Source organism: Cavia porcellus, unplaced genomic scaffold (assembly GCF_034190915.1).
Source record: "Cavia porcellus strain 051 isolate PalLab524CR breed Dunkin Hartley unplaced genomic scaffold, mCavPor4.1 scaffold_19, whole genome shotgun sequence".
NCBI lineage: Eukaryota > Metazoa > Chordata > Mammalia > Rodentia > Caviidae > Cavia > Cavia porcellus.
The window spans coordinates 44092489-44103402 of record NW_026947502.1 but is presented as its reverse complement, the minus strand read 5'-3'; positions in this window follow the sequence as shown (position 1 = coordinate 44103402).

Here is a 10914-nt window from a genome sequence, read left to right as displayed (position 1 = left end):
CTCTGTCATCACAGCAAGGGCCTCCCAGGGACAGCACCCCTTGGCAGGTCAGCCTGCCCTGTGGGCATGAGAATATACACCTTCCCTACAAGCAGCATTAGTGAGAAAAGTCATTTTGAAAACTATAACAATTTGATAGAGTAATTTGATGATTGTGGAGTATTATGACAAAAATTTGGGGTTTGTGATTTTTATTTTATTTTTTGCTTCATTTTCCTAGAAATTTATTATTACAGTAGTTCACAAGAGCATGAGTCTATAGATCAGAAACTACTAATTTGAGAAGCATTGGTCTAAGGCACCAAGACCCCAAGCAAGTAATCAAATAGAAAAATAGACATAGAAAATATGACCTGCGCTATGAAGAAAATGAGTATCCATTAGCCGTGTTTGAACAGGGGATCCGAAGTGGCCTCTCAGAAGAGGCAGTGTGCAAGTTAAGAATGGACAAGTGAGGAGTCAGCTATGTGGACATGGGGTAAATATTATAGGTAGAGGAGATAGTGTAGGCAAAGGCTGAGCAACTGGAAGGACCCTAAAGAAGGGCCTGAAAGCTAGAGCAGAAAGATAAGAAGTTTCATGACTTAAACCAAAGAAGAGACTGAATGGCTTAAGTAGTGGAATATCCAGAAATAAAAAGAGCTTCAGGAAAGGTTTGATCCAGAGGTTCAGAGTCATCCTGGAGGCCCTGCCTTCCATCATGCTGGTTCTGCCTTCAGATTGGCTTTCCCAGCCATGGCAATGTGGCTGTGTGAGTTAGCTTTCCATCACTGTGATTTAGCATCCAACAATAATAATTTAAAGAAGAAAAGGTTTATTTTGGCTCATGAATTCAGAAGTTGTGGTTCAGGTCGGTTGGCTCCAAGACAGGACATCATGGTGGAAGGTTTTAGTGGAGTGCAGCTGCTTACCTCATGGCAACAAGGAATCAAAGAGGGAAAGGAAGGAACCATTGAGAAAGGGGTTGGGACCAGATCAAGTGCCTGTGCTCTTACTCTCTCTTCCTAGACCGCACCTCTGTTTGCATCACCCCCAACAGGTCCATCACATTGTGAGCTCATCAGCCTCATGATTCCATCACTTCCCAAAGCCTGTCAGCATCCAAGCCTTTAGCTCATGAATTTTGGGGGTCATTTCAAATCCAAACCATAATAATAGTGGAGGCATTGCCTAACTTTACAGTCTCTCCTAGCCTTGAGAAGAGCAGAGGCCACTGGCTTCCAAGAATGGTTTTAGAATGAGCAGCCCTATGGGTCCTGTGCCCATTCTTGACCAATCCCTATAGCTCAGGTAGCACTAGACACTGACTGGTGTAGTCTTGTGGCACTGAGCCAGTCCCTTTGGTAGGATGACTGGGATTGGATTGTGGCAATAAGGCACAGGACACTTTGATGTCCACAGCCAGGGAGGTGAAGCGCCAGCCTTTGGCTCTGGCTCCAAAGCTAGCTTCTCTGCATCTCATGCCTCCCCTCCTAGTTGGACTCACTGTTCCCAGAGAGCAATATGGTTTGAAGTAGCCAAAGGTTGGGGCTCTGCCTTTTGTGTCAAGCACAGTTCAGCATCTGTCTGCAGAGGATGACTTCTCCTCTCTCAAGGAGCTCTTTGAGCATGGCGGGAGGTATCAAGATGGTGTTCATGGCTCCCAAGACAAAGCCTAGGTAATTCCCTGGTCCTCAGTTTCTCCTTCATTGCACAGGGAGAGCCAGGTGACCCTCACATTACCATTTCTGCCATAGCTGTTAGGTGCTCAAACTTTCCCCAAGCATCATCATCTGGGATGCTTTTCTCCTCTCTGGCATTGTTACTTCTTGTTGCTGTTTGGCTTTTATGGCTCACAATGCCTGGGCTGTAAGAATGAGTCCAAATTATTTTTGGAAACTGGAGGAAATCATCATCTTCATGAAGTCATAAGTCCTGGATCTGGATGGTGACACTCCTCCCCACCTTCTTCCTACTGACTTGCTAGAAGACTCTGCTGTTTTTTTCTGAGCAAGGCCAGGAGTCTGTGCTGAATGTTGTGAGCATAAACAAATGGCCCAGCCCAGGTTTTCAGAAGCTGGCCTTGAATGCAGGTCCTCTACCATCTTCTACCATGGACTCTATAGCCCACCATCACTGCTGCTTTTGAGGGTTTTGGATCCTCAGCTGAAAACAAGGATGTGTGAGGTAGTCCTGGTCAGGCCTCTGGGCCCTTGCCTAGCATGGGGACAGCCGACAGAGAGAGGGCAGCTGTTTCCACAGCTGTCTACTCTCTGTCTGCCCTGCTCAGGCTGGCTCAGCGGCCTTCCTGGGCTGAGAAGGCCATCCGCTTCTCTTCAGTGCCAGATTGCCTCAGCTGAGACAGAAAGCTTAGGAGTCAGAAGCTCACTGGTTCCTTCCGGTGGCACCTGTGTGTCCTTGAACAAGCTCTCGGCCTTCCTGTGACGTGATATCCACACTTGTAAGGTCTCAAGCTGGGATGCCTGCCTGGATTGGGTTTTGTAAGCAGTGTCCTCTGTCTTTGTTGGGAGTTGGCCACACTTCCTCTACCTGGTGGTGTAGGGGCCCTGGAGTCCCGGGTGGGGTGTCTGTCTTATCATTGTCACTGTGGCTTGCACGCAGCAGGTACTCAACTAGTGTTTCCTGAATATGCCAAATGAACAGAGGAGCAGGCACCCAGAGACCCATCCACTCTGGGCAGAAGAAGGGCTGGAAGATGAAGGAGTCTGGGAAATTCAGAATCTTAAGACGGGGTTTCTCTTGTCCTTTGGTGTCCAGAGGAGGCAGGTGCCCCCTTTGGTTTCTGGGCTGCTGAGAACACGGGGTTGAGGCACTCCCATCTTCAGTTTCCTTGGGAACAGACTCTGAGGCGTGGCAGGGATGTTTAATTAATTGCAATTACAATCTTCAAAGGAAGCCTGGAGTTGAAAGTTGTTCCTAATTACTGTGTTATGATGTCGGCTGGCTCCCCAAATTGATTGTGTTAGATTTTCCAATACAGGATTAATTGAGTTGCAGAGAGGACCCACTTACATCCTTCTGCTTAAGATGCAGTCCATATTTGGCTGGGCGAAAGTGAGCTGGCTGGAACGGCAGTGAGGATGGGGGTGGGGCAGAGGGGGCACTACGGCCGGATTGGAGACCTCACTGCCAAGACTGAGGCTAAGGGTGCTGGCTCTGGGAGCCAGATGATCACCAGGGAATCAACAGTTCAGTTCACCAAGGGTCCCACTCTGGCCTCTAGTACTTCTAGGGTAGGGGTGCTCCCCTGACTCCTGTGTTTGAATGGGGTGACTACTGCTGGCCAGTGAGATACAGGGGTGCCGACACCTGTCATTTCTGAGCTGGAGCATTCTGGCCCGTGAACCCACACAGAGTTCCCTATCCATCTGCCACAGAGATTGTCAATGCTCCCCTATCCCAGCCTGGAGTCGGCTAGAGTGGGGCCCACAGCGACACCCTGAGGCTTTAAGGGTCCTTTCTTCACAGCATAACCAACTGGAGACAGATGAGGCCTTCTGTCCCAGGAAGGTGAGAGAGAGAGGGCATGTGCTGCAGCTGTGGGTATGTGGCTTTGGCTGAGTTACTTCCTTGCTGGTACTTCAGCTTCCTCATCTGTGAGCCTGTTTCAGGGATGTGTGAGCATATGGCACACCTGGACAATGAGTTGGTGTGACTCTTGTCCTCCTACCCTTGTGTCTAGTCCTCCTTCTGCAGATAGTTTCCAAGGATTCAGCAGGGAGCCTGGACCCCTGGAGACAGCTGTGGCCTGCAGAGAGCATGGGCCTTGTTCTGGAGATCCAGGCTGCCTGGGGGCCCCTGGGGCCCAGGAGGGGCCCTCAGCATTGCCAGCATTGCCAGATGCAGAGAGTGGTGGTATTCTGGGGCCAAGGGAGGCCGTGCAGTTCCCACAGGCCTGAGGTCTGACTGAGGAACTTGGGTCTGGCCAGTGGGCCCTGGCTAGAGCTGAGAAGTGAGGGTATCTCATTACCGCATTACAACATGCATTCTTTTCTTCCTTCCTTCTCTCTCTCTTTCTTTCCTTTTTAAAAAAAAATTTCAACATGCATTCTTGAGGTGGATCCCACCACAAACCCCCATTCTCTCAAACCCAGCCCTTCCCCCTTACTCTGGGAACTTCTAGTCCTCAGGGCCAGAAGAAACCTTCCTTCCATGCATGAATACCACAGATACATATTATCTGTGGTATTAACATTCCATGGACACAAATTAAGATGAAAAGGTTTTACACTCCTTAGCCCCTGGGGAGAGCCAGGATTTATTTAGGGGAATGCTTCTGCTGCTGTGTGTGGGAATGGAGGAGAGGTGGGAGGTGTTTGGTGCTGTTTTGATTGTCCAGGTGATCCCACAGCATGGTAGCTGGGGGCCAAAGATGGTACAGAGGGACTCAATTCAAAGACCTTCTGGAAGGTGGAGCCAGTGGGGTTATCTGAAGGTTAGATGCAGACTCAGATGAACACAGGAGTCAAAGGTTGGCACTGGCTGTGGAGGCTGGCATTGCTGTGGCCTGAGATAGGGCCTGGGAGAGCTAGTCTGGGGAGGCTGAGGGACCTTCCCGAAGGGCACACTGAGGGTACAGGCTCAGCTAGGAAGCAGGACCCCTATGCGGGTGCCGAGGCACTACAGTAGCTGCAAGAGAGGTCCCCTTGGGGTTGTTGGTCTTGGCAGGCCTCAGGCTGTTCATCTATGAAGTGGGCCTGCAGACGCTTGCTGGTGTGGCTCTATTTCTGGTGGGGGGCATCCCTGGCAGTAGCTGCTGAGCCTGCTCCCAGCCTGAGTGGCTGGGTTGTTGCCGTGGCAATGAGTGCTCCCTTGGCCCTTTAATTCCCGAGCACTAACGAGCCCTGAAATTGAATTAAGAAGAGGAGCTGACAACCCAGTATCCTGTCTTTTCTTGAATCACAGAGAAGAACAGGAATCTAGAGGACTGATGGGTGCTGGGGAGGGTGGTTATGACAGCTGGGGTAAGGGCACGGGGACCTATAAATTATTTGGTGACTAGGTAAGCTCTGGGTCTCCCCTGAGCCCCAGGAGAGAAGAGAGAATGGACTCATCCGGAGTTCTCATACCCGTGAGTGTGGGAAGGCCACAGCCCCAGACCAGGTGGGGACTGCTGTTCCCTCGTTTCCTGGTTGTGGAAGCACAGGCATGCAGCAATGGCAGGAAGTTTCTGGTTCTAGAATCTGGGTGCCTTATGTCTGCTCTGTGCCCTGGCCCAAATGTCCCAGTTTCCTATCTGTGAGGTGGGGTAACAGGTGTCTCCTGGAAGGACACTGTTGAATTAAGGGTGCACATTGCCTGTGCTCAGCCCAGTGCCAGGGTAAGCCCTCAAGGCTCCCCAGGTCTCCTCATCTATGGAGGGCTCACCCAGGCTATAGGCTCATGCCAGTGTCTGGGATGTGCGATGAGCAGCTGGTGGCCTCAGCCCTGTGACCCAGGCCTGCCATCCGTCACAGCAGCACACACCCTTTGCCCAGGCCCAGAGTGCTGGAAAAAGTCCCAGGGAGCCCCCTCCCCACTGGCAAGAAACCGTGGCTCATTCTTCCCAAGCCGTGAATATGTGGATGCTGCCCGCCCCTCCTGCATGGCTTCCTCTGCCTTTGCAGCCGACTTCTACATTAATCATGGCTAATTGCTAGCGGGAGTCGTTTATGTCAAGAGCCATTATTCCTGGGAATAAAGAGAAATAAAAGATGATTCCTTCCAGGAAGCCTGGAGTGGCCTGAGGACGAACACTGCCAGACCCCAACAGGTCCCCAGGCTGGCCCATTTCCAGAGGCTCCAAAATACATGTGACAAATTTGAGGCCCCTGGCCTTTGCTGAATATTCAGGGAAATGAGCACATCTATCACGTTCTCAAGTTTTTCTAAAGTTGTTGTAAGTTTCCTTGAAACCATGAAGGTTTTGTTCTTCTTTCCTTTTTTTGGCAACAACAGCTGGGAATAAGTTGACACTTTCTGAACACTGCCACTTACCGCTGGGGAGGGGTGTAGAAAAGGGAGCCCACGCATTTCAAGCCTGCAGTCCCAGCCAGGATGGGAGCTGGCTTCAGCGGATCTGGAGCTGGGGCACTGGGGCTCTGGTTTATCAGGGGGTTCAGTGGGGGGAGCAGAGCAGTTGAGGAGGCTGGGGGCTGGGTTTCGCTGTGGATGTTCTCTTGTGAACTCTGGGGCTGCCACTCCTCGCAAGACCCAGATTACAAATTGATGAGGAAGAGAAGAGTTTCTGCATGCTGTACATTTTTAACACTTCACGTTTTCATGTTTACCCAAATGTCTTAAATTAGTTTTTTAACTTGAATTTTGCCTGTTTACAGTCAGGGTGTCATGCCTACTACCTCCTAATACTGACTAAAGCCACGAGGGTGAGGAAAGCAAGGCACCAGAATAGTGGCAGTGTGACACTCCAAGCACTCTGCATGCATGCTGTGCTGTGTTTTGCACATGATTTGCTGTGTGTGTGTGCAGTTTGCTTGTATTGTGCACACTCATGGGTACTTCTGTGTACCGCCCCCAGATATGAGCCATGCTTCTGTGTGTGTGTGTGTGTGTGTGCGTGTGTGTGTGTAGTTTGGCACATAATAACGTAAAAGTCTTGCAGTTCTGGAAAGCTGAGGCCTGCCTTGTACCTTATCTGCCCCAGTGGCTCTTTGTAGCTTCTTGTCTTTTTTTCTGGTACCCGGGATTGAACTCATGCCCTTGCATTTGCCAGAGAGGTGCTTGTGCCACTGAACTAAATCCCTGGCTCCAGATTTTTGCCTATTTTACTGAGGAAGAAACTCAGGATATGGGAGGAGTTGGAAGTCTTGCTGGAAATCTCTGAATTAAAAACTAACCAGTCTGCAAGAGTCTGCAAATGGGCTGGCTTTTCTGGCTTTCAGTCCTGATATATATCCACAAGACCCAAGGGCACTTGGAGACATAGATGTGGCCACACTGTAGGCCTGGGCAGTAGGAAGGATATGCTGCTGAAGATGTCTGCAGTCCTCCATGTCTTTCATACCTGGTGGGTCTCCCTGAAATTCTACCTCCGCTGCTGTGATCAGTCCTCCTGCTATAGTGTTCTCCAGGGAATGCTGTCAGAGCCCATGACAGAGCTCAAAGACTGTTCAGGGTAATCCTGCCTGGAGGGCTCTCTTGCCAGTCTCATAGGGCTTGCTCTCTGTGCACCTGACCCAACCCAGTTCTTCTGGCTCCTGTTCCCTCCTCCCAGACCTCTCCTTCCCTTTCCTCACCATTCTGAAGTTAGTCCCTGGCCATTGTCTTCAGGAGCACACCTCCTCCAGGAAGCCCCACCCCCATCACACCCACATCCAGATTTAGGATCCCCAAACCTGGCTCCTGCTGCTATCACTCTCCATTTTTTTCCTGTGGGACCGCGTTGCTCAGGACCAGAAGCAGAACACTTTCCGGGACCAAAGCGAAAGTGGGCAGTGGCTGACACAACTCAGGCTGCATTTGCTGCCAGCCTTCCAGCCCCAGCATTAATTTCCACACTGTCACGGCCAGGTGGCAGACAGGTGTCACACTGCCTACCCGTGCTGTTTGTTGGGCACAGGCTTCCTCCAGGGACATATGCAGAAGGAGCCTGGAGTGAGTTGTCAGTGTAACCGGAGGCCTGTGCTGATTGATCAGGGAGATGGCTGCTATGGGCGTGGGTGGGGCACTGGCTGCCGGTCCTGCATTCCACTGAGGCCAGCCAGCTCTTGGCTGTCTCTTAGCCTGTAAACAGCACGAGTGGGTCCCTCCTCTGTCAGTGTGTCTGTCCTGCTATGGGGCTAGGGGAAGGATGCCTGCCCAGTGACTGGGGAGAGCCAGGGGTGGGAAGATAGGGGAAAAGAAACAGAGGAAGGAGAACTGGGGACAGAAGAGAGACCAAGAGGATCCTTTCTAGTCCACATGACTGAATCCTGTGCCCTGTCCTCTAGCTCAGAGGCCAGTGTGGGGGCAGAGCTGTCTGGGCACAAACCTTTCTATTGTGCCTCTGGCGCACAGCCTGGTCTCCAGGGTTCCTGACAGCTCCATCCCAGAGCACTGTGTTTGGACCTTGTAGTATTCGTGGTATAGTTTCAAGATACCTTAAATGCATCTCCGTATCCCTTTTCAACCTTTTGACTCCTGCCCAAGCCCACTAGGGTTGGGGTCTCTTTGGTGAATTTCCTGGGTAGGGGAGACAGTGATGGGCTAGCCCCACCCTTCCCCGAACCAGCTTCAGCTGCATCCACTGCTAGAGCTGCCCTGTTCTTCCTCCGCCCATCTCTGTGCTCTCGCTGCTCAAGGGCCCCTCCTTCCCCAACAGAGAGACTCAGGCTCAAACTAGGCCTCTCCTTCACTGATGATTCTGAGCAAGTGCTTCCAACTCTGAACCTCCATGTCCTTATCTGCAAAATGGGGGTGCTGTGAGGATGACATGAGGTGAGTTGGCTGGGAAATCAGACCCCAATTCTAGAACGCTTGGAGAGCTGGCTGGGAAAGCCAGCCTGCCACTGCTTTGGGAATCTCCAGGTCTCCAGGCATGCTGGGCCACCTCCGCCACACTTCAGAGTCTCAGTGAAGGACCAGATGGTGTTTTGAGCATTTTAATAAGAGCTATTTGCAGTGTTGCTGCCATAAAAAAAATTCCTGCTTAATGAGCAAATGCACGTTGGTAGCGAGTTAAAGGCGCTCGGATGTTTTAAATATTATGTACGTCGTGTTCATGTTAACAAACCTGATTTTTAATTACACCTTCCCCTGCTGCCTGGCTGGGTTGAGAGTAGGGAAAATGAGAGAAACAACCAGGCAAAACAAGCGTGGTTTGGCGTCAGAAGCGACAGCGGGTGTCTCCGGATCTCCCCTTTACATCACTGCCTGGTGGCGCACACAGACACTGGAGCTTAGTGAGGGAGTGGAACGGTGCCATCCTTGCTAACCCTTATTTCCCAGTCACAGGCTGCGTCCTGACCTTGGCAGAACATTGAGTCAAATCTTGGTTGTGTACCGAGCTCTTATCCTTCTCCTAGGGTGAGCCTTGACCCAAGTCACAGACTGAGCACTGATCTTGTCATAGACTGTGAGCCATGACTTCAGCCATTGGTGGAGACTTGATCTTGGACACTAACTGAGCCTTGATCCTGGCTATGAACTGAGCCTAATTCTTGGTCATGATCTGGGCCTGGTCCTGTTTATAGACTACGCCCCTGAGTATGCACTGATGATCTCAGCTCCCTTTGACAATGCCTCTAAAACAGCTGTCCCCACCCTTTTTGGCATCAGGGACCCATTTCATGGAAGACAATTTTTTCCATGGGCTGGGCAGGGGGTTGATAGTTGTTTCAGAATGATTCAAGTACATTACATTTGTTGTACACTTCATTTCTACTGTTATTACATTGTAATATAATGAAATAGTTATACAACTCAGCCTAATGCAGAATCAGTAGGGAGCCTTGAAATTGTTTTCTGGCAACTAGACAGTCTCATCTGGGGGTGATGGGAGACAGTATCACCCAAAGTGTATTGTTCGCATCTACTTTGAAACTTTGTGTTGGTTTCTGTTATGCAATATACCTTGCTTCACAAAGACAGGATGTTGGACATGGAAGAGGTTTTACAGAGCTTTTGTGGCCATCTCAGCATATTCTGCCTTGATTTTAATCCAGAATGTATGGAGATTTGAAGTTGTTTCCAACATAGTTTTAAGGCTTTCATCATTTGAGTTTTCAAGCGATTAGTCTTCATCTAGTGTAAACAAAGTTGATTCACTTAGTTTATTCACAAATAGATCATAGATCTATTCCTTCCCAGTTCAAGAGACTTTTGTGATTGGGAAGTAAAGCTCGACCCTTTTGGAAACTGAGAGAGCTGATTAAGCACCAGAATGCTCTGGCTTGGTCTTATAAAAATCTCCGCTAATGTTTGAAATGTCAAAAATTCTGATGTTTACTCATCATATCCATAATTCCAGCTTGGCTTTGAACACTTCCATGTTATCTGCTGACTTGAACATAGTTGTCATTCTTGCCTAAAGTGACAGATTGAGTTCATTGAGCAAGTTAAATATGTCACACAAGTAAGCAAGTTTGCAACTCATTCTGTGTCACTGAAATGTGCTACCACTGGTGACCTTTTTTTTTTCTTTTTAAATTTTAAAACAAAAGCTTCATTGAACTAAAATGAGCATACTGTACAAGCTACAAACTCAATGTATGACTCAGTAGGTTTTAGCGTTTGAAAAAGTCATACAGCTACGACTACAACCAAATTTAGATCATTTTTATTATACCAAAGCACAACGCTGCTTACTAGCCACCATCTCCCAAGCCCTCTTCCCTAAATCTGCGCAATAGCTGAACTACTGTTTATCTCCATAGATTTTCCTATTCTGGAAATTAATTTTTTAAATTCAAGATAGACCATAGTCATAGTAATAATAAAGACCTTAACAAGTCCAAAGGAATAGGAGTCCTGCAAAGTGAGCTCTCATACCATATTGGAATGAAACTAGAAACAGACAGCAGAAGCATATTTAGAAGTCAGTAATTTTCTTCCTTTTTTCCATTATGTCTTTTATTTCATACTTTATTTATGTGCTAACTTTTTCATAGAAGAGGAACCATGAGTATTTAAGCTCACGTGTCTGACCTACTTCACTTAATATTGTGGTCTCGATGTGCGTCCATTTCCCTCCATAGCCTCAAGTTTATATTTATGGCAGAGTAGTGCTCCACTGCATATAAACATGACATTTTATTTGTTTATTCCTTCTTCTGTTTATGGGTGTAAAGGCTGTTAGCAGGACTTAGCTATTATGAATGGTGCTGCTATAAACATGGGTATGCGTACATCACTGTAGTATGTTTTTAAGTCTCTTGGGAAGATACCGAGTAGGAGAATACCCAGGTCAAATGAAATTTCTATGTTTGGTTTTTTGAG